Source organism: Tamandua tetradactyla, chromosome 8 (genome assembly GCF_023851605.1).
Source record: "Tamandua tetradactyla isolate mTamTet1 chromosome 8, mTamTet1.pri, whole genome shotgun sequence".
Taxonomy (NCBI): domain Eukaryota; kingdom Metazoa; phylum Chordata; class Mammalia; order Pilosa; family Myrmecophagidae; genus Tamandua; species Tamandua tetradactyla.
In genome coordinates this window covers 18,309,132-18,332,718 of record NC_135334.1, presented here as the reverse complement: position 1 = coordinate 18,332,718, position 23,587 = coordinate 18,309,132, and the positions used below count along the sequence as shown (strand labels likewise).

The 23,587-nt window shown below is 37.7% G+C and overlaps 1 long non-coding RNA gene across 1 annotated transcript in view; it reads right to left on the bottom strand.

Moving 5' to 3' along the window:
• Window positions 1-23,130, bottom strand: part of LOC143644096 (uncharacterized) — a 301,622-nt gene extending 278,492 nt beyond the window's left edge. Inside the window, exons 1-3 of the long non-coding RNA XR_013156511.1 lie at window positions 23,097-23,130; window positions 22,879-22,979; window positions 68-4,386 (exon numbers count right to left, since the gene is read on the bottom strand). This is a non-coding gene — a long non-coding RNA (uncharacterized LOC143644096). The remainder of the gene's footprint in view (window positions 1-67; window positions 4,387-22,878; window positions 22,980-23,096) is intronic.
• Between the last annotated feature and the right edge of the window lie 457 nt (window positions 23,131-23,587).

The following is a 23,587-nucleotide window of genomic DNA, read 5'->3' as shown; positions in this document are numbered from 1 at the left end:
CAAATATTTCCCACCACTTCCTGGCTGATGATTTTAATTACACATTTGGAAATAAGACTGAAAATACCTATGCCCCAATAGAAGTGTCACAGCAACTAGAATTCACATTCGGATATAAATGACCCAAGGAGATGTTTCCCCAGGAAGGAGCAGCAGGGTACCAGGCACCAGAAAGGAAGGAACGGACCACCAAGAAATGGACATGGACGAGGAGAAACTGAGAATCCAGAGCCATCTTTCCTTGACTTCACAGTTTGGTCATCTCACGGTCTCAAAGCCTTACAGCCTGATACTGCCTAGACTGCTTCTCCTTTGGGAGGGAGGCAGCCCTGGGCTAACTGAGATTCCATATTCTCCCATGAGCTTGCAATCCTGTTCCATCCTTGACACAATTTTCCTGGGCTTTAGAGACAAAGTCCCTCACTGGCTTTTGACCCCTGCCCTCTTAATAATATTAGACCATAAAGTTGCTTAGCACAGAGGAGTTGCCATGACGACGACATCCATATCTCTGTACGAGTGCCAGCACTGAGACCCGGGGGCTCGGGCACATGGCAAAAGGACAGCTTGCGAGGAACAATGGAGGGAGCCGACTACAGATTCTTTTCATGCCTAATTACCCATGAGCACATGGCACAATGGCTTATTTAACTCTGCCTTGGCTCGGAATGTAGACAGGTTCTCATTCCAATTGGAAAGGATTCCAACCCTGGCCCTTGCTTCCATTTCAGGGAGGGGTTTGGAGGAGAAGGGAAGAAAGTGAGTTATTGAAATGCATAGACCTTGTCTTCTTAATTATTTTGCATTTGGCCATCTTTCCTTCTCCCAGAAGCTAATTATTCCAAGTCAGGAAAATTGTTCCACCTCAAGTTTAGCTACGGGCTAAATGCTGACAACCAGTGTGGGGAACAACTGTTTCCCAGGCTTAGCTAGGCAATAGAATAGCATGCTGTTTCAGATCTGGCCCAGCCTATCAGAGGGTGGAATGACTTATTAAGTCCTCAGGATGTATAAGGCAATCTTCCTGGTCTCTTTCTCACTGTTCCAGGACCCTACGTGGGCTTTACCCCATGGAGTTTTGCAGCCTGTAGAGAAGCAATCTAGCCAGTACCAGGATGTAAGATCTAGCCCAAGTAGAAGAGATGCAATGGAGGAAGAGGTAGCAGAGATTCTCCTCTCTGTGCAGATAACAGGTTTAAGGCTGTGACGCTTCTTCCAGATAGTGAGCTCACAATTATCCAAAAGTGCTGTTTAGTCATCAAAGATGATGAGAGAGAGCAAATGAGACTACTGACTTATGGGAATTATGAAGATAAATGGTTTTCAAAGAATCGGACTGGGTTCTTTGTCACAGCAGCCAAACACCTGGGATAAGAAATAAATTTAAAATGTTATATCCTTTTATTTACTAGCAAGACTGTACTGAAGTCAACCCAGATAAAAGACTGCTGCTTTAACCATCTGTTTGGATCCGTGTTCCAGCTCTGGCCCTTAGCACTTTCCTTCTAATGTGATTTAATATTCATCATCTGATTCAAATGTGCACAGGTAGGGATGAAAAGCATTCCAACTTTGTTTCCTGGCTCAGTAAAACATAGTGGGCTCCCTTTGTATATTCCGTCTTCAAATTGAATACACTGGAATATAAAATCTTGGGACCTATCATTCTGGGAGGGTCCAGAGCATATTCTCTTCATTAAGGTGATAAGAAGTGCACTGGTGAGGGTGACTCTGGAATCTTGGAGAACATTGGTGGTGGCTGTTCTCTGTATGATAGGATTTAGAGGAGATGTAGCCATGAAACTGAATATCTTTATAGCATGTGGGGTTCCAAGGGGGTTCAGAGTAAGATAGGGCTGTCCTTCAGATCCAATCTCCAGTTCAAGCTGCCTTGCTACTCAGACCTAGAGCCAATGGTACTAGAAGTTTTAAAGGTGGACAGAGATACTGTATAGAATTGCAAGCTCCAAAAGGAGAGCCATACACAGACTCGGGATTCTGGAAGAAAATTATGCCTTCGTCAGCAGAAAGTTACTCTCTGTTTGAAAAGAAGCTCATGGGTGATTGAATGACATTGGGATACCAAGTGATTATGTAAATATAGTGATGGCCATACTAAGCTGGATATTATGTAATCAGCTGATTCATAAAACCAGGTGGGTGAAGGAGCAATTGCTGTGCAATGGAAATTGTGCATTAGGTTGATCGAGTTTCAGAAGTTAGAAGTAAATTACATGAGCAAGTGGCAAGACTTCCATGTCACAGGCTTCTGTTGATCCCTCAACTTATACCTACAAAGAATGAAAAATAAATCAGTCCCAATTAAAAAGATGTGGCTACCTCATATTTGGTACTAGTCCAAAATGGACTGCTGATTCATTACAGCCTGACTCACGACTGACACTAAAGGACATTGGTGAAGGAAAATCCTCCCAAGGTCAGCACTTTAAGCAAAACATTCAGCCATTCACTTCATACGTACAAAGGTCTGAGATCTGGATATAAATGAACTACTAGGAAGTGGCAAATTGCTTGGTTGAAAGGAACAAGACTGGCGTATTTGTGTATTAGTTTCCTGTGGACGCTATAACAAATTACCATGAATTTGGTAGCTTAAAACAACAGAAATTTTATTCTCTCAAGGTTCTAGAGGCCAGGCATCTGACATCTGTACCACAGGGCTGAAATCAGGGTGTTGGAGGTTTGAGTGGAGAATCCATTCCTTGCCTTTTCCAGCTTCTTCTGGCTGCTGGCATTCCTTAGCTTGTGGCCCCAACATGTCAATCTCTCATGCGTCTTCATATCACCTTCTCAGAGTGTGCCAAATTTCCTTCTCCTTTTCTCTTACAAGGACACTGGTGATTTTATTAAGACCCCATTATGAATTTCCAAGATAATCTCCCTGTCCCATGATTCTTATCGCACCTGCAAAGACCAGTCTTCAAATAAGGCAACATTTATAGGCTCCAAAGATTAAGACCTGATATCTTTGGGGGCCATGATCCACCTGCTATATGTGAATCTTGGGCAGATATTTGTAAGTGGACATATGGGAATGGGCACAAAGTATAAGGATCTTTGTGCTGCATGTCAATGTCCACCAAATTGTATTCACCTCAGAAAATGTTCTCAATACTTGGGGAGAAACCATGACCTCTTGTGGATGTCCACCAGCCTCTCATCGTGACCACCTCAGTACTGTCTTGGGACCCATGAGTTGAGTGGCTATGGTGGCTATAAAGTTATCAAAAACTTTTCCAACCTCCACAACATCTTCTGACACCAACTTCAAATATTGCTGTAACTTAATGAATTCAGTTCTGACTCTAATTACCTGGAGTTAAGCTAGATTCCACAGGTTAAAGGCAATACCCTACAAGATTGATTTTCAGGCACCAGTCACAAGTTCAAAGCCCAGGGCACCCACATGTCTGACCAACTGGTCAAATTTGGGGGCTCCCCCCTCAGGTTTGTTAATTAGCTAGAAAGATTCAGAAAACACATTAAAAGCACTATTCTTAACATTATAGCTTCATTACAGTAAAAGGATACAAATAAGGAGAAGCCAAAAGAAGAGATGCATAGGGCAAGGTTTCCATTGCCTCTCCACATGGAGTCAGAACAAGTCACCCTCCAAGCACAGAGATGTCTTTATCACTTGTGAATACTCTTTATGGCTTCCAGCATCTGCAGTGTTATTGCATAAGCACGATTCATAGAATCAATGACTACGTGGTTGAATTCAATCTCAGAGGTTGGTGAGGTGGGCTGATATGATGTGGCTCCAAGCTCAACTCCCTAATCACCTTGTTGATCTTTCTGGTGTGGTCAGCCCCCACCCTAAGGGTGCAGGTATAGCTGGCCCCACCCTATAACTGCCAGGAGCTGTCAGAGGCCCACTATAAAGGACAAAAGACACACCACAGGAAACTTCAAAGATTCAGAGATTGCTTCCCCAGGAACTGGCAACAAAGACCAGCCAAGATTTTCAGAATTGGCAAAGACAGATTTTTGCATGGACCTGGTCTCCAACTCTGGAACCTGTCCACTCTATCAGTGGCAGAGACTGATTCTTATCACTTGATTAGAATCCCCTACGACAGTGCTTTTCCATCCATCTGTGGTAAATAACCAGGTTTTAAATCTTAATTTCCAAATATTATGGAAAAATCTTTTTATAAAATTCAATGAAATATGTTACTGGAAAAATGATCAGATGCTTAAATGTTGCAGCAATACCAAATTGCTAAAAAAAGTTCAATTTCTATACTTATCTTATTTCAGATGGTAACAGTTTGCAGACCTGCACAGGTCCATGGACCACATTTTAAGTAGCATTGCTCTAGGCGATTATCCAGCACCTGCTGGTAGAAAATTATCCAGCACCTGTTGACAGATTAATTAATTAGACTCTTTCCAGATGGAAAGGGGCAGTAAATCTTCCTTAACCAAGGTTATACGTTTTTGGAAAATGGGTTTTCCTTCTCTGTAACCAATCCAAATGCCTAATCTATAGATATGATATGACACTCAACATTGTTTCAGGTCAAGGCTAATGCTTAACAGCTAAGGAGGTGCAACAGGGACACATAATGATAAGACCTACTGGTGTTATCACATACCCAATCACCCATGGGTATCCAGGAAAACAGAATGATGGAATGGCCTGTGTCTCCAAAATTGGAATACGTGAAATCTTGGGGGAAGAGGATAGTAGTAAAATTGAACCATTTTTCAGGATCTCTCCAGTAGACAACTTTGCAGACTTTGTGCTTTCCCTTCTTACATCATTAAACTCTAGCAGATTAGAGGTCCTGGTTCCTGGAGGAAATGTTTCCACCAGAGGTTCTCCTGAATTGAAAGACAGACAGCTAGCCACATTTTGCTCCTCATTCCAGTGGATCAGAAACCATAGAAAAATTTACTGTTCTTCTGGTGGTAATTAAAACATTGCTATGGAAGTTAAGTTTGCTGCTCCACAATGAGGCATGGTTGTTACTCCACAATGTGGTCAGGGAATCCGAGGGATTCTCTAAAATACAGGGGTCCAATGATGTTTCTCTTTATGTTCTACACCCAAAAATAAGAACAGATGAGCAACTGCATCAACCATACTCAAAAGGGCAAGGCAATTTAGGGTGCCAGTCCCTCAAGATGAAAAAGTGGATCACCTCACTCGGCAGGGAATTCAAACCAGCTAAACTGTTGGCTGATGGAGAAGAAAATCTAAAATAAGTGGTGGAGAGGAGAGATGAAGGTAACAAAGCTGACCTTGGGATCGCTGTTAACTTCTTTCCATAATCTTCTTGCCATGAGTCTTATCAGATTGCTGCTGGCCACTATCTGAAGGGGTCTTTATAATTGGTTGGACATGTTCTTACCTCCTCGCTCAGAAAATAAGTGAGGGCATACAATATAGAATGTTCTATATTGTAATAGTGAGCTAGACATAATAGAGGATCTAAATACACACTAATGGTACAGGGGATACCCTATCAGATACCTATTTTGTTCTACCTTAGATCTCTTTGGCATCGTCTGTTTTTGATAATCTTGACATTCTATATCATTGGAAGAGTACAGTTCATATGAAGATTTTCCCATTGATATTGACACTGATATTTTCTAAAGAAAATGCATCTCAATTGCAATATTCCATCCTCTATAGAAAAGTAAAGGGGATTCAGGGGCATTAGCAATGCTAAGAATATATGTCACCATATTTAGCAAGAGATTCTCTGTTAGAATCTCTTTCAAAATGTATAAGGAAACCTCATTTAAATCCTCTATGGAAATGGGTAAACATACAATCTTGCTTGAGTGCAGAGTGTAGAAGTGAAAAGATTTCATGCCAAAGTCATTTTAAATTAAAACCACCAATTTTCACTTTGGTTGACACATATGGAAGTAAATGTACCATGGGTGGAAATCTGTAAATCCCTGTAGGTTTCACAAAGTTTGTTCCCTGCAATACCAGTTCTGTGAATTGTTAAAAGACATTTCTGTGCAACCTGTGGTGTTAGAGTCCATGTACCTCAGGACTTATCTGATCCTTGGTATTGGTATTTGTGTTGTGACTCTTCAATTAATGGATAACTAATGTATCAATTCCTAAACTTACTTGACAATGGAAACATTTTTCACAGGATATCATCATGTGGTAATTTTCTACCAACGAATTTACTGTGGGAAATGGGGCAACACCGAAAATAGTCCTAGATAGGAAAGTGAAAAATTTAGGAACATAAAGGATTTTTTTTTCCATTAAGTTTCCAGCTATAAGAGAAAAGATGCTATGAGGAAGGGATAGCCATTTATGCAGATAATATTAGAAAACGATTTGGCTTTCTGCAATTAATCTATAACAGGATCTGAATTTCATTTTGCAGATCAATGGGCTCCAAAGTGAAGTGCATTTATCTCAGGAAATTAAAATAAAATTTGCATAGCTACTTTCTGACAATTATATAAATTAAAAAGAAAAAGAAAATATTCTTTTGGTTTTCATGTAGGAAAAATAAAATAAAGAGGATTAAAAACTCAGTGGAGCTTCTGAATTCTCAACTCTAAACACCAATGCAACACTATAAGAATCGGAGAGAAAAATGTTTTGACTAAATATGTCATTCCACCCAAAACACCTTTGATGTGTCAACAGCATGGCATACAGTGGCTACAATCCTAGTCCAATTTGTGTCTTCCTACATTGACTAAAGAAAAGACTGTGTCCCTAACTCAAACTAAGCAAAACATGCTATCCCATCCCTTAACTGTCATGTCTGGATATGTAATCTAAACTATGTCAATCAGAACCAAACCCTGAAGAAAGAAACTCTTGCCTCTCAATTCATGGAACTAGAATGATACAAACTTTGAGTTCCTGGTGCCAATGTTTCCACCAAATGGAAGAAAAAAATCCATGTGTAACTGAGAAAGAGAGAGAATAAAACCAAACAGAAACAGGGATGAGAGAAAGAAAGAGATGGCTTCCTGACAATGACTGAGTCTCTGCTTCCAGTCCCTGCTTTTTTAGGAGCTTCTGCTCTGAGATCTCTTCCTTCTATTCTGGAGTTCTGTCAGTATTTTTCCAACAAACCCCCTATTTTCGGTTTCCCATCTGTTTTTTTTTTCCCTAAATTAAATTGAGTTGAGTTCTTTCAATGGCAAGCTTCTTCATGAAAAATTGCTACCAGGGTTGTGCTACAAGTGACCGACCCTAAAATGTGTAATTGCCTAAATCAAATTCAGGTGATGGACATTTTTTTAATATAAGATCACTGATATATTTTATTTAAACTTCCCCACCTCTCACCCTTATTTCCAAATAATATCAATACAATCTGGGTTGAAAACCCATATCTTATTATTAAATTATTATAGATTCCATCTCTTAATTTTTATAAATACATTTAGTTGTTTTTTTTTTTCTTTTTTTTTTTGCATGGGCAGACACTGGGAATAGAACCTGGGTCTGCAGCATGGAAGGCGAGAACTCTGCCTGCTGAGCCACCTTGGCCCATCCTACATTTAGTTTTATAATAGCAATCTTTGTTATGAAACAAAGTTGCTGATTTCACGTACCTTCTTTTGTGTCTTGAGGATTAAATGACACTCCCTCCAAAGTTCTTGTTTTAGGAGGCTCACCACTGTTCACCGAGGTACTAGGTTAGAGAGGCAAGTGAGCTGGATGTGAAATCAGAGGGGAGCTCCAAGGCAGAGATTCATCTTTATTAAGAGATTCTCTTTCTGCCCATGGCCCCTGATCCAAGATCACTGAAGGTCTGCACATCATGCACCCTGCAGAACTGCAGAAGCTAACTAAAGTTAGTGCAAAGAAAGGTGGATAGATAAAGCCCAGGGAGAGGTGAACTGAAGGCAGAGAAATGGAGAAAATGATTTCTCAGACACATTTCGAGAACATCATGCTTCATACCCTCTAAATCAGGTAATAATCCCTAGGTACCCCTTTTGTAACATGCAACCATGTTGGGGGTGGAGGGGTGGAGCAGTGTGTCAGACTGCTGCTGTCCATCACTGGTTTATTATCATTATTTCTTTTTTTTAATTATTTATTTATTTATTATTATTATTGCTCCTTGCAGCAAGGCCATAGCCTAGGAGAGAAAGCTTGGAAGTGGGCACAATCCAAAACCTATGGCCAAGGGGGAGAAACCACAAAGGAGGGCTGCAAATTCAAAGATCTTAACCTGAAAAAAAAAAATTAGTGTTTGTTACTAGTTAATATCAAACTTAAAAAATAAGTTTAAAGTTTTGGGTTACTGTGACAGGAAAAACCCAAATCAGGCACCCAGAGGTCTCATTATATTTTTATTTTCTGTTTCCCACATTATCTATACTTAATATCAGTTTTTTCAAAAAATATTTTTTTGCTCTTTTTATATATTATGACTGAGTTTTTTCCCCTTTGTTTTTCCACCTCTCACCCCTACTCCCAAATCATGTCAATATAAATGAGTTACAAAGTCATATTCTTGCTATAAAATTATTCTTAACAATGTATTCCATTTCTAATATTTATATTTTATTTTATAATGGCATTTATAACAATTCCCAAATCTTTCTTTCACTGGTCTATGTGCTCTCTACATATTGATTTTTCTTTTCATTCTTTAATTTTTTATTGTGCTTTAACACATAAAGTATGCAAATATTAAGTGTTTAGTTCAAAGAAATTGTGCTTATGCAAACACTTGGGCTATCACCACACTTAGATCAAAATTCAGTATACTGGACCCCAGCATGCCCCCTTGCAGGCAGTACCACCCCCTCGAGGGAAACACTACTGTAACTTCTACCATAAGAGATTAGTTTGCTGACTTTTGAAATTCATATAAATTGTAATCATACAATATGTACTCATTTATTGCTTGGCTCCTTTTGCTTAACTTTATGTCGGAATGATTGGTTCATGTTGCATGCAGTTTTAGCTTGTTCTTTTCATTGCTGTGCAGTATTCTATTGCATGAATATACTACAATTTGTTTATCCATTCAACTATTTATCAACTGATAAATATTTGAGTTGTTTCCAGTTCAGGCTATTATGAACATTCTTGTAAAAATCTTTTGATAGATTTAAGCGCTTTTTTCTTTTGGAAATTTATTCAATAGTGAATCATATAATGTGTATGTTCAGCTTGATTAGATACTACCAGTTTTTTCAAAGTAACTAACAATTTACTCACTAGCAATATATTAAAGTTCCATTTCCTTCACATCCTCATTAACACATAGTATTATTAGTCTTTTTTCATTTTAGCTAATTTATGGGGGTGTAGTGTTATCTCATTATGATTTTAATTTGCATTTCTCAGTAATGATGTGGAGTACCTTTTCCTGTGCTTACCAACCATTGGGATATCAACTTCTGTGAAATGCAGGTTCAAACCTTTTGCCTTACAGGGAGAAGGTCATCCAAGTTAAAGGAATAGATTGTACAAGTCACTAAGGTAAGAAATGTGGTTTTTTTTTTTGAATATTTTTTTTTATTAATTAAAAAAATTAACTAACACAACATTTAGAAATCATTCCATTCTACATATGCAATCAGTAATTCTTAATATCATCACATAGATGTATGATCATCATTTCTTAGTACATATGCATCGATTTAGAAAAAGAAATAGCAAGACAACAGAAAAAGAAATAAAATGATAATATAGAGAAAAAATAAAAATAAAAATAAAAAATACAAAAATATATAAGAAAAAAAACAACTATAGCTCAGATGCAGCTTCTTTCAGTGTTTTAACATAATTACATTACAATTAGGTAGTATTGTGCTGTCCATTTTTTTTTTTTTTTTTAGAAATCATACCATTCTACATATGCAATCAGTAATTCTTAACATCATCACATAGATGCATGATCATCGTTTCTTAGTACATTTGCATCGGTTTAGAAGAACTAGCAATATAACGGAAAAAGATATAGAATGTTAATATAGAGAAAAAAAATAAAAGTAATAATAGTAAGAACAAAACAAAACAAAACAAAACAAAAACCTATAGCTCGGATGCAGCTTCACTGATTTTTCTTGGCTTATTTATTTATTTAATCAACGTTGGATGTTTTTTGGCCAATGTTACTTTAAATATTTTTTTGGCCTCCAATCTGTCTCTACTTTCTGGTGCAATTAAAGGTGTACATTACAGATATATGTGTGAAAGTTTCAGGAAATGGCAAATTATGGCTGGAAAGGCTATATACGGGATGGGGGTCAGAAATAAGAGGGACACAAATGCTTGGCCATTTCATCAAAGACTCATTGTCTAGATCTCTCACTCCCATTTCTCTGCTCTATTCAATCGATTTTTATTCAATACTACGTATTATCTTCTATGTACAAGGTACCCTGCTAGGTTATTTAGGGAATGCAAAGAACCCAAAGCAAAATTCACATAAAAAACCACATTTCTAGGAGTTAGAAACAGGGTAAGATAATGGGTAATTGGAGCTGATGGGATACCGACTGTGCAATAGGACTAGATACAAAACTCAAAAATGGACAGCACAATAATACCTAATTGTAAAGTAATCATGTTAAAACACTGAATGAAGCTGCATCCGAGCTATAGGTTTTTGTTTTGTTTTGTTTTGTTTTATTCTTACTATTATTACTTTTATTTTTTTTCTCTATATTAACATTCTATATCTTTTTCGGTTATATTGCTAGTTCTTCTAAACCGATGCAAATGTACTAAGAAACGATGATCATGGGCTCTCCATAAGGTTGTAATTTAGATGGGATGGTTTGGGATATGACATAGAGAAAATTAAATGATCCTGTACATAAAGCTCTAACTGCTATAGGACTAGAGTCGTCTGTAAAAAGAACCTGATTCCCATCAGATCCATAAGGAGGGAGCAGATAAAAAGGCAGGTAAGTAAACACATTCAAAAAACGTAATGAGGCAATAAGTTAAAAATGAAATTTTAAAAAATCAGAAGCCTTGTATAACTCATTCTCTGCTAATTCCTTCACTTCCTCTGGATAAAACACAACTGCTAATGGATGCTAGTGGAATTTTTAATCTGCCATAACCTCCTGACCTAACAAAGTCAGAGTGATTTTGCCTCCATCTCCAATCTGATGGAGAAAATTGTTTACTTAAGCCATAAAAACACATCTTTTGCTGGAACACAGTGAAAATGAAGTAATAACAAAGAAATATAAACTTCAGGCTCAGTTCTCCGAAAAGTTTACACAGATCTTTTCCTCATGACGCTATTGTATTAAAGCCTGCGTAATTAGAGAGCTCAAGGCATAAGCAATTCAAATGTGACGTTTATATTTTAGCAGGGAGGGGTCTCTGTTTTAGGGTGGAGGAGGACTTTCAGCAAAATTTATCAATCATTGTTTTGCAGAAAGTAAACTTGGCAAATCCAGACCTTCTTGGCATTAAACAGATGTTGTCTTCACACTGGTAAATGGTCTAAATGACTCAGTCTGCAGATGTAAAACAGATGAGAGTTCCCTAAAGCTGTTAGAGAGCTCACAAGGTCATTTGACTCAACTTCCAGCCTGAGTCAGCACTATACCTACTCAACACAATAGATGGCTAGTCAATTCCACTTTAAATGTTTCTCACATAAATACAATCTCCTCAAGTAGACTTCTTCAATCTTTTGTTTTTCCAATGGTATGCTTTCTGAAATTGGGAAATATTCCAACTTGTTATGTTCTCTACACATGACAAATACTTGCTCAGTATCTTCTTCACCCTACGTATTATGGATTGACTTGTGCCCCACCTCACAAAAAGATATGTTCAAATCCTAACCCCTGGTCCTGTGATTTGAACTTATTTGTAAATAGGTTCTTTAAAGATGTTATTTGTTAACAGGTGTAAAACTGGATTAGATTGAGCCCTAATCCAATAGAATGGTGTCTTTATAAGGAGAGGAAATTTGGGCACAAAAGAGGCATAGAATGAACTTCTCTCTTTAAAGAGGAAGCATGGTCTCATCGGCACCTTGATTATGGTGTCAAGAACTGTGAAAGGATAAATGTATGTTGTTTAAGCCAACTAGCCTATAGTACTTTGTTACAGCAATCCTGGCAAACTCGCAGAGTAAGAGAGACCACAATATCTTTAAAAGAATATTTCTGAGAAGGCTGGATCATACAATATGAACATGTTTGCATTGTCTCAGTATCCAATAAGTCTCAACATCATAGTAGGCTTCTCGTACCCTTCTCCTTCACCTTCAGTCAGGCCAAATCTGCCCCACATCTTCTGGAGGGCTCTTGGCTCCCATCTCCTCCTTCTTTTATTATTTTCCTAGTCTGGAATGACTTTATGCCTCAGAGCTGGGTGATGCTCCAGCCTAACCTCCTGGCCAGTCTTTCTGTCTCTAGCTTCTGTCCACAGTACATCCTGCATGTATATACTACATTAACTACTTAAGCCCTTTTTCCCCCTCAATACAGTTTTAGAAGAAAAGATTAGAAATGTTACAAGAATACATAAATGCATATCTTCATAAATCAGTTATAGGCAAGGATTTTCAAAACAGGAACCAAAAAGAAAAAAAAATGATGACATGAACTACATTAAAATCTAGAACTCTGCTCTTCAAATGAAGCACTAGGAGAGTGAAAAGGCAAGCAACAGAGTGAGAAAAAACATTTGCAATACATTTATCTGGTAAAGAAATCAGAATCTACAAATAATTCCTCAAATCCATAGAAAAAATAATTATGTTCTATTGAAAATGGACAAAAACCTTGAACAGGCAATTAATGAAAGAAGATATCTAAATCTATGAAAATGTTCTCAACTTCAGTCGTCATCAAATAAACAAATAAAGGCTGAGAGAATGTGTCAACAAGAGACCAGACCTATAAGACATACTAAAGGGATTTTTGTTGGCTGAAAAAAAAAAAAAAAGACAGGAGAGGGAGGTCTGGAGGACATTACAGAATTGAAGAATACTAGCAAGGGTAAAATAAAGGATAAAAAGAGGAAGAGGGGAAAGAATATATAGCTAAGATAAATAGAATCCAAAGGATAAGATGGTGGAATCAAGCAACACCCTTACAGTAATAACTTTGAATGTTAATAAACTAAACTTACCAATTAAAAGATACAGATTGGCAGAGAACAGATTAAGAAATATGATCCAACTATGTGCTGCTTACAAAAGACTCGTCTTAGACCTAGGGATACAAATAGATTGAAAGTCAAATGATGGAAAAAGCTGTCCCATGCAAGGTGTAACCAAAAGAAAGCAGGAGTAAACTATACTAATATAGTATAAAATAAACTTTAAATGTATGGACACCATAAGAGACAAAGAAGGACACTATATATTAAAAAAAGGACAATTCACCAAGAAGAAATAACAATCATAAATGTTTATGCTCCCAATCAAGGAGCTCTTAAGTACATGAGACAAACATTGACAAACTGGAGGAGGCAATTCATGTTTCAACAGTAATAGTGGGAAACTTCAATATACCACTCTCCTCTATAGATAGAACAACCAGGCAGGGGATCAACAAGGAAATAGAGAATTTAAACAATTTGATAAATGAATTAGACCTATCAGACATATATAGGTTGGTACACCCCCAAACACAGAATATACATTCATCTCTAGTGCTCATGAAACATTCTCCAGGATACATCATACACTAGGGACACAAAACAGGTCTTTTAAATTTAAAAACATTGAAATTATTCAAAGTACTTTCTCTGATTACAATGGAATGAAGATGGAAATCAATAACCATCAAAGAGTGAGAATTTTCACTCACTTTTAAATGACGGACTCTTAAACAACCAGTGGGTCAAGGAAGAAATTGCTAGAGAAATTGGTAGCTATCTGGAGAGGAAGGAAAATGAGAAAATGACATATCAGAACTATGGGATGTGGCAAAGGCAGTGCTGAGAGGGAAATGTGATGTCCTAGATGCCTATATTAAAAAAAGAAGAAAGGGCAAAAATTGAGGATTGAACTACTTACCTGGAGGAACTAGAAAAAGAACAGCAAACTAACCACAAAGGAAACAGAAGAAGAGAAATAACAAAGATTAAAGAACAGTTAAATGAACAATAAAGACAACAAAAGAACAAAAGACTACAAAAGAACAACAGAATGAAGCAATAAAACCAAAACATGGTTCTTCAAGAAAATCAATAAAATTGAGGGTATACTAATAAGGCTGACAAATAAAAAGAGAGAAGGGATGCAAATAAACAAAATCAGAAATGAGAGGGGGTCATTATGATGGACCCTGAAGAAATTTTAAAAATCATAAGACAATACTATGAACAACTATATGCAAACAAACTAGACAACTCAGAGGAAATTGACAAATTCCTGGAAACACATGAACAAGCTACACTGACTCAAGAAGAAATAGAAAATTTCAACAAATCAACCACAAGCAAATCAGTCATCAAAAATCTTCCTACAAAGAAAAGCCCAGTGCCAGATGGCTTCACAGAGGAATTTTATCAAAATTCCAAAAAGAACTATCACCAGTGCTGCTCAAACTTTTCCAAAAAAACTGAAGAAAAAGGAACTCTACTTAGCTCATTTTATGAAGCTAACCAGGTAATACCAAAACCAGGTAAAAGATGCTATAAGAAAGGAAAACTCCCTAATGATCATAGATGAAAAAATTCTCAACTAAATACTAGCAAATTGAATCCAACAACACATTAAAAGTATTATACACCATGACCAACTGGGTTTATATCAGGAATGCAAGGATGGTTCAACACAAGAAAATCAATTAATATAATACAGCACATTAACAAATTGACAGGGAAAAATCACCTGATCATCTCAATTGATGCTGAAAAAGCATTTGAAAAAATTCAACATCCTTTTCTGATAAAAACACTTCAAAAGGTAGGAATCAAAGGTAACTTCCCCAATATGACAAAGAGTATATATGAAAAACCCATAGTCGACATTGTTCTCAATGTTGAGAGACTGAAAGCCTTCCCCCTAAGATTGAGAATGAGACAAGCATGCCCTCTGTCACCACTATTATTCAACACTGTATATTAGAATTTCTAGCTAGAGCAATCAGTCAAGAAAAAGAAATAAAAGGCATCCAAATTGGAAAGGAAGAAGTAAAACTTGCATTATTTGCAGATAACATATTATTCTTGGAAAATCCCAAGAAATCTAAAACAAAATTACTTGAGCTAATACACAAATTCATCAAGGTGACAGGATATAAAATTAATGCATAAAAATCAGAAATGTTTCTAAACACCAGCAATGACCTAACTGAGGAATCAATTAAGGAAAAAATTCCTTTCAAAATAGCAACTAAAAACAAAACAAAAAAAAATAGCAACTGAAGGAATCAAGTATCTATGAATGAACTTAACTAGAGATGTAAAGTACCTGTACGTAGAAAACTACATAACATTGCTAAAAGGAATCAAAGAAGATCTAAATTGGTAGAAAGACATTACCTGCTCATGAATAGAAAGGTTAAATGTAGTTAAGATGTCAATTCTGCCCAAATTGATCTACAGATATAATATGGTACCAATCGAAATTCCAATAACTTACTTTGAAGACTTGGGAAAGCTAGTTACCAAATTCATCTGGAAGGGAAAGAGACCCCGAATAGCTAAAAATATCTTTAAAAAGAAGAACAAAGTGGGAGGAATAACATTTCCTGATTTTAAAGCTTATTATAAAGCCACGGTAGTCAAAACAGCATGATACTGGCACAAAGACAGAAGTATTGACCAATGAAATCAAATTGAGAGTGCAGAAACAGACCACCAAATCTATGGTCAACTGATCTTCAACAAGGCCCCCAAATCCACTGCACTGGGATAAAATAATTTTTTCAATAAATGGGCATGGGAGAATTTGATATCAATAGCCAAAAGAATGAAAGAGTACCCTTATTTTATGCCCTATACAAAAATTAACTCAAAGTGGATCGAACACCTAAATATAAGAATCTGAACCATAAAACTCCTAGAATAAAATGTAGGGAAACATCTTCAAGACCTAGTAATAGGAGGTAGCTTCCTAAACTTTACACTCAAAGCACAGACAACAACAAAAATAGATAAATGAGAACTCCTCAAAATCAAATGCTTTTGTGCCTCGAAAGACTGTCAAAAACATTAAGAGGGCAGGCCACGGTGGCTCAGCAGGTAGAGTTCTCACCTGCCATGCCAGAGACCTGGGTTTGATTCCCGGTGCCTGCCAATATTGAAAAAAAAAAAGTACTAAAAACGTTAAAAGACAGCCAACTCAATGGGAGAAAATATTTGGAATCACATATTGGATAAAGACTTGATATCCTGTATACATAAAGAAATTATACAGCTTGACAAAAAAAGAACAATCCAATTATAAAATGGGCAAAGGATATGAATAGACACTTTTCTGAAAAACAAATACAGATAGCTAAAAAGCACATGAAGAGATGCTTATTTTCATTAAGTATAAGGGAAATGAAGATCAAGACTACAATGAGATACCACCTTACACCTACAAGGACAGCTGCTATTAAACAGAAAATACAAATGTTGGAGCGAATGTGGCAAAGTTGGGACACTTATGCACTGCTGGTGGGAACGTACAATGATACAGCCACTATAGAAGATAGTTTGGTGGTTCCTCAGAAAACTAAATATTGAGTTGCCCTATGGGTACATACCCAGAAGAGCTGAAAGTAGTGACACAACAGACATTTGCACACCGATGCTCACAGTAGTATTATTCACAATTGCCAAGAGATGGAAACAATCCAAGTGCCCATCAACAGATGAGTGAATTAACAAAATGTGGTATATATACAATAGCATATTATGCAGTAGTAAGATGAAATGATGTCCTGAAACACATGACAGGGTGGATGAACCCTGAGGACATTTGCTGAGTGAAATAAGCCAGACACAAAAGTACAGATACTGTACGATTCCACTTTTATGACCGTGGTAAAGGTAAAGTCAGAGGCTTATAATACAGAATATAAGGGACCTAAAGATACAACGAAGCTAGAGATGGGTGAAAGGTTAGCTAAAGAGGTTGAAATTAAACTTAGGGGTATAGATAGAAGTAAAGGCAGTTAATTAATGGGTCTCTAAATAATATTACCATATTGAAGGTGAACATGATTAAAAGGGGTTATTTAGACCTATGTGTCCCACTGATTCACACTACAAATGTAAATAAGTTCTTGTATGAACTACTTCAAAGCTATGAATCATGTACAAAGAGTGCATAATTTCAGGGTACAGGGGAGAACTGCTACAGCATGCTATGGGCCATGTTTAAAAGGAAAATATCAACAGCTCCACAGCAGTACCAGGGGTAAATAATGAGAGAAGGGACAAAAGTTAAGGGGGGGGGTTGGATTTTCTATTTGATGAGGGGGTGTTTATTGGTTATAAACTCAGCATGTTTTACTGAGAATGAGGAATCTTAGTTAATCTGTCAGTTAAGTGCAGGTTGGATAAGAAAACCTCTACTATATATTCTTCATTTGTTAGAAAAACTACCTAACACATGGGAATAAAAGTAAAGATATCAAATCAGTGACAGTACGGTCTTTCGTAAGAATCCTCCTCTTCTTCTAACTGAGTATGGATTTAATCAAGGAGCTGGAAAGTCTTCAGGTTAAACTATGTAGCTATCTTATGGAATCTAAAAGTCAGCATTTATCTTCGGACACTTTTTTCCCTCATACAACCAATTCTTGGTCTGACACCCATCACTAGGACCAGAGCTCATCATGGTGGCCTCAGAGTTTTTCTCTTGCCTACAGCCCCGAATTAGTTCAGTGTTGGCACAACTGCAGAAATACACCATCTAAGTATTAGCTACTCTCTGGATAGGGGAGAAGGGAAAGAGGAAGGAAATCTGATGGGATTAGAAAAGCAATAAAGTAAGTTGGAGCCAAAGATGACATCAGGTATCTAGGGAGGCAAGGAGTGAAGGGAATGTATTATAAAAAATTGCATTCTTAATTCATATCATATTGAGAAGATCCATCCATCTTGGTGCTAAATTTCTTGGCATGGGCTGAATGCAAAATTTAGAGATGCTTTTTCCATTAAATTGCCTCTGAACATTATACATTTGAGGGGGAAAAAACCCAAAGATGAAATTTTTGCCATCTAACTGGCTAATTACCCACTGGAGGAGAAAGAGTCACCCTAGATTTTTGATTCTGACAATATCCATTGTGTCCTAGTCTAGTCCACCAAGAACAACCAAAATGTCTGGCAAGAGGGAAAGTAGATCAAAGTGCTCTTCCATCCTGCATACCTTCAAATAATGTTATGGGATTCAAAGTCTTACAAAGAAAGTAATTCAATTAACTGGTCCCTATAACTGTTATTTCTAAAGCAACACTGACTGAATGAATTTATAAACCCTAGAACAGAGGCACAACTCTTAACTCAGGTTAAGAAGCCTGGCTTCTTAGGACACAACATGAAAATAACAGCCTCAGTCTGGCAGATGTGCTAATGGAAAAGCACTACAGAGTCTCCTTCCTAGCTCCCAGAGTGCAAGCATTTCCTCAAATGCCTGACTGGAGACAACTCTGTTAACAGCTCAGCAATTATTTGAAAATGTTCAAAATACTATTTTATTTTCTCTCCAAGAACTATGTTCATGGCTCTTGATGCCAGAGGGGAGGAGGGGATCCAAATTCTATAACCTTCTGCAATACAAATGAGAATGACATGGGAACCAAAATAAAAACACCTAACATAACCTGGATGGAAGCTTCCTGCAAAATATTCTGGGTTTTTGGAAAAAGCAGAGATCACTGCTCTTAACGTGAGGAGTAAAACCTCTTTGGCCTTTTCAAAAGTGGGTGAATAATAATATGGCAGGGAAGCCCTCAACAAAACTCAGGCGTCTGAAGGTTGGCCGCTGGTCTAACCCTTCCTCCTTAAGACATCCTCACTAAGGGCAGGTTATTAAAGTGCCAGCCTTCTCTGGAAGATCCGAAGGCTCAAAGAGGAACAGGAAGACTAGCCAATGATTTCCTCAAAGAAATGAAAGGAGAATGCTTTCTGCCTGGCCAAATTCAAATGTGCTGAAAAGGATGTGTGTGAAAGTTGTGAATGATAATACATAAACCCAAACTCTACCTACTCCTCACCACTAGGCTCATCAGAATAAATCCTTTTTAGAAATACAGGGCTGAAATAATAAAAAAAATATGTTGTTCATATAGTGCTTATAGTTTTCAGTGAGAAATCTTATCTGATTAAGTAACTGATTAATACTCTCCCAAGTGGGTGTGTTGACAGAAGTGTGTGTGTGTATTTGCAAAGAGAAAAAGGATACAGAGGAAAGCAGAAGTCAACATCACTCCTTAGTAAACAAGCTGATGAAAAGCTGACAATTCAACTTTTAGGGGCCGTTTGGGCTGGGAATGGTGCCTTGTCTTGAGCTGCTCAGATCGCTGCTCCCTGAGGTGTTCCATGCTGAGAACAGCAGACACCTAGGGAAGTCTGCAATTTCCTAGAAATTTCAGTGTGTCCTAATTCTGTGACTGGAGAGTGGATTAGGTGGGAGCTAAAAGAAAAAAAATGTCAGTTTTCAAAAGGAAAAACCTCCAAAATTAATGCTCCAGAGAGTTGGAAGTCATAAGTTCTAAGGATTTTGGGGTTTTCCCCAAGGGTAAATCCATTTCTGGCCACCAAAAGTCAGATGAATCAGAGTAAATTCTGCTTCATACAGTAATTTTACTCCTTACTCCTTTACCCTTTCCTTCTTACCCCCCACGTCCATGTTGACCCCATCTAAAGCAGGTGAGGGTTGCACAAATATGAGAACTGACCTGTAGAAAATACGATGACAATCATCACTTTTTAGACTTGAGTTCATGAGGTCGCTTATTTTTTTCTTATGTATTTGGCTTGCAGTTAGAGCAGACAACCAAAAGCTCTCTGCAGTGTCTTAGCTTTGGTTTTGTTGTTCCAAATTATATGGTTTCCCACTGTGATTAAAGGTGAGCAAGTTATCTTCCTCCTCAGTTACCCTCTTTTAAAAAAAAAAATGAGTATTTTGTTGAAACAGTGGAGCAAAAACTAATTAGTTTTACTAGTGTTTCCAAAAATTAAATGAGCAACACTTTTAAGAAGATAGAAAAATACACAAACACACACACACAGTACACAACCCCTTTCATTTAGATGACTTAAATCTTAATTGTTAACTATTGCAACCATTGCTTAATTTATTCCAGATTTTTCCCAGGGTTACATAGTAATAACAAACGGATCTGTTCATTTGAGGTTGGCCTCTTAAATGGTCTTGCTTCTAGGACCTTCCACAACTTCACCTGGTTTATATTCCTTTGCAATAGCTCTCTATTACAGATTTTATTCCCCTAAAGGAAAGCCATTTGATAGCCTGAGAGCTGGCTTATTCTCTCTTCCTCTCTTCCTCTCTTTTTCTTTCTTCGCTCTCTTTGCCTGCAGTGCTAAAGATACTGTCTAGGCTCTGATCCACTTTCTTTAGAAGAAAAAATTGTTTTTCTTTTCCATACAGCTGCAAAAATAGAAGGAACATAGGTTTGTCATATGTATACACAACAATAGTATGATATATGTCCACCTTTTGCAATTAAAAAAATCTTAATTTATCTTTAAAGAAACAGAGACTCCTTTCCTCCCACCTAAACCAGCTAAGACTTCCAGCTGCTAAGTGCAGATCAATCTAAACAGCCTCCGTAGCAACCCTCTCTAACACAAGACAGGATTAAAACTCCTTCTTTAAAAGGTATATTATCCATTTCAAGTTTCAAATCCCATTTAATTCAACCTATTTATAACACGTTAAACAGAGCGTAACAGAATTGCAGAAGGCAATATGCGATCATTTCACCACGCGTATTTAAACTTGATGTCAATGTCATTTGGGCATCTGTTCCTAGAGTTCCTGCAGTTTTCTGGAATTGAGAGTGATCAGACAGGATAATGACGCTCTACAGCATGACCTCACCTAAAAACATCCAACAAAGATGTTCCCCATCTTTCAGAGATCTGCCTTTATTAACTCTTTCAAAGTCCCTCACTGGAAGCTTGGCCTACGTAGCAAAGAGTCATAGGGTTCCCTTAATTTGCCAGACATGGTTTATCCTAACTCTGCTGATGAATTGTGTCATACTGAGCAGGTTTTCCTTTCTCTTCTCTGGGTCTCAGTTCTGTTATTTTGTTTGTTTGCTTTATGGTTTGTACAGTAAAGGAATTGAAAAAAAGACCCAGAAGGTTTCTTCCAGCAAGACTCAGGAGTCCTAGGTTTGAATCCTGACTCGGCCATTCACCACCTAAAGGCCTTGATCAAATTACTTACATCTCTGTGGGCCAGTTTTCTTATCTGCTATATTCTCTTCCCAAGGTGGTTGTAAAACACTGGAGAAAACATAAGTAACAAATTTGGTGCAGTGCCAAGATATAGGTGTTCTAAAAGGGTAGCTTGTGTTTTATTTAAGTTAATTCTTATGCCAGTGCCATTTTTGCAGGTCAGAAAGGGATGAATATCAAAATTGCATAGGGTTCAACCTAATATTTCAGAGATAGCATAAGTCTGTTTTTATCCTTATAAAACCACCACAGTTCACTTGCTAATAGAAGCTGCCCTGCTTCTATTAGCCCTACCTGAATTCTTCCCCACATCTACAAAATCCATACGGTGCTAGCAAGAGCAACCTTTCACTGTGTCTACTGACAAATGGTTGGAAAGAGAATGAATCCTTTCTCTATTCCTCAACATTTCACTTGGTATTCACCTAAAATAGAACCGGTGGCCAGGGTGGCATCCACAGATACACTGCATTTCCAGGAAATGGACAGCTACACACAGTCCTCTTTGAACAACTTAATTTCCTCTAGGAAAATTAGATGGTGAAGAACACCATCCAGCCAGTTCCTCAGGGTGGCCATCAAAAACCCTGGTACTCCAGCCATTTACTTACCTTTCCAGTTTCACCTGCTACCTCGCCCTACCACCAGGACAACTACACATATGCACAATGAGCCTGTGCCCCAGCTGATTTCTCACCTTTCTTTGACAGATCAGGTATTTTCCATCATCTTGGCCTTGTTCTCATTCCTCACTTGGAAATGTCTTCCCTTTTGTTCTATGTCTGCTTAGCACATCTTACAAGGTTCATAGCAAACCTTGCCTCCCTTAAAGCATTTTTCTCCATTCCTTAATCATGAATGACCTACTCCTACTCTTGCGCCCAATATTATATTGGGTGGCCTTTGATTAAAGAGCTTTCTTAAATTGTCATTTGTTTCCAGTGAAGTCACTTAAGCCTCTCCCACGGTGAAAAATTAAAGATGGCAGCGAATTCATTGTTACTCCCATTGAGAGCTAGAGACTAATTCCTGCTCCTTGCCTGTGGGCTTAGCGACTTGCTTGAACAATAGATCACTGAGGCTAGGTCATAAGAAGTCTGGAACTTCAATTGCTGCTCTAAGAGTCCTGAATTGCCATATCAATCCAGGTACCCTGAGACCACCATTCTGGAGAGGCCATGTAGAGAGGCCCTGAGATAGCAGGAAGAGATTTCTATCCAGCCCTCAGCTCTCCATGTTATCACAGCCAAGGTCCCCAGACAGTGTGAAGCAGACACTAGACCTACGTAATCCCACCATGTCCCACCCAAATGCAAACATAAGCAAAGTAAGTGATTGTCATTGAACCAAAACCACCAATTTGGGGATAGCATTTTTTGCAGCAAGACCCAAGAACACCCACATAAGATCCTTGAAGGAAAGACTGTGCCTAACTCATTTTTATATGCCCCATGATTATCTAATACAGTTTCACAGGTACCTCTTCATTGTCAAATAAATGTTATTTGATAAAGACTGCATCCAGTACTTACCCAGGTTGGTAACGTACCCACGGAAGCCTTTCCTAATGCTCTATTGATTTGCATTCTATTCGGAGGGGTATCCTAGTAGTCAGCTAGAATTTAGAAAGCCCCTGTGGAGTCGTGGAGAAACAAACAAACCCATTAGAGAAAACCTCAGGAGAATTTGGTGAGGTTAAGTCGTCAGAGTCAATTCTCCCATCAGGAGAATGCAGAAGGGAAGCACTCACCTTAATGGGACTTGTGTGCCTAAGATGAAGCATTTGGGCAGGAAAATGGACCCTTATTTTAATTTCCATGCAATACAGTCAGTGACCTTTGCACCATGCATAATGTTTTTTTGCCAAATCACTAGTAGCCTGACGCACTACACATTCCATTTCGTTACCTTAATAAAACACAGATAGGCTAACAGTGCCATTGATTTTGGGTCTGTAGGCAAAGAAGTGCTATATTCACGTCACTTAGGCTGGCTAAGAGTGTTTACACCTCTCCAAGAGCTCAAATGGGTTTAGATACTTTTAACAGATTTATTCTTTGTGGTTTTCTTTTACTTTCTTTTTTGCCCCAAAAGAGCTCAACAGAAATTCATACTGAGGAATAAAGAGAGGAATTTTTTAAGTAAATGATGTCTCCTTTCTTTAAGATGATATTTACAAATGCAAAACATAGTGTGAGGCTCTTTTCTTTGTGTGAACAGGATGTCTTCCACATACTTACA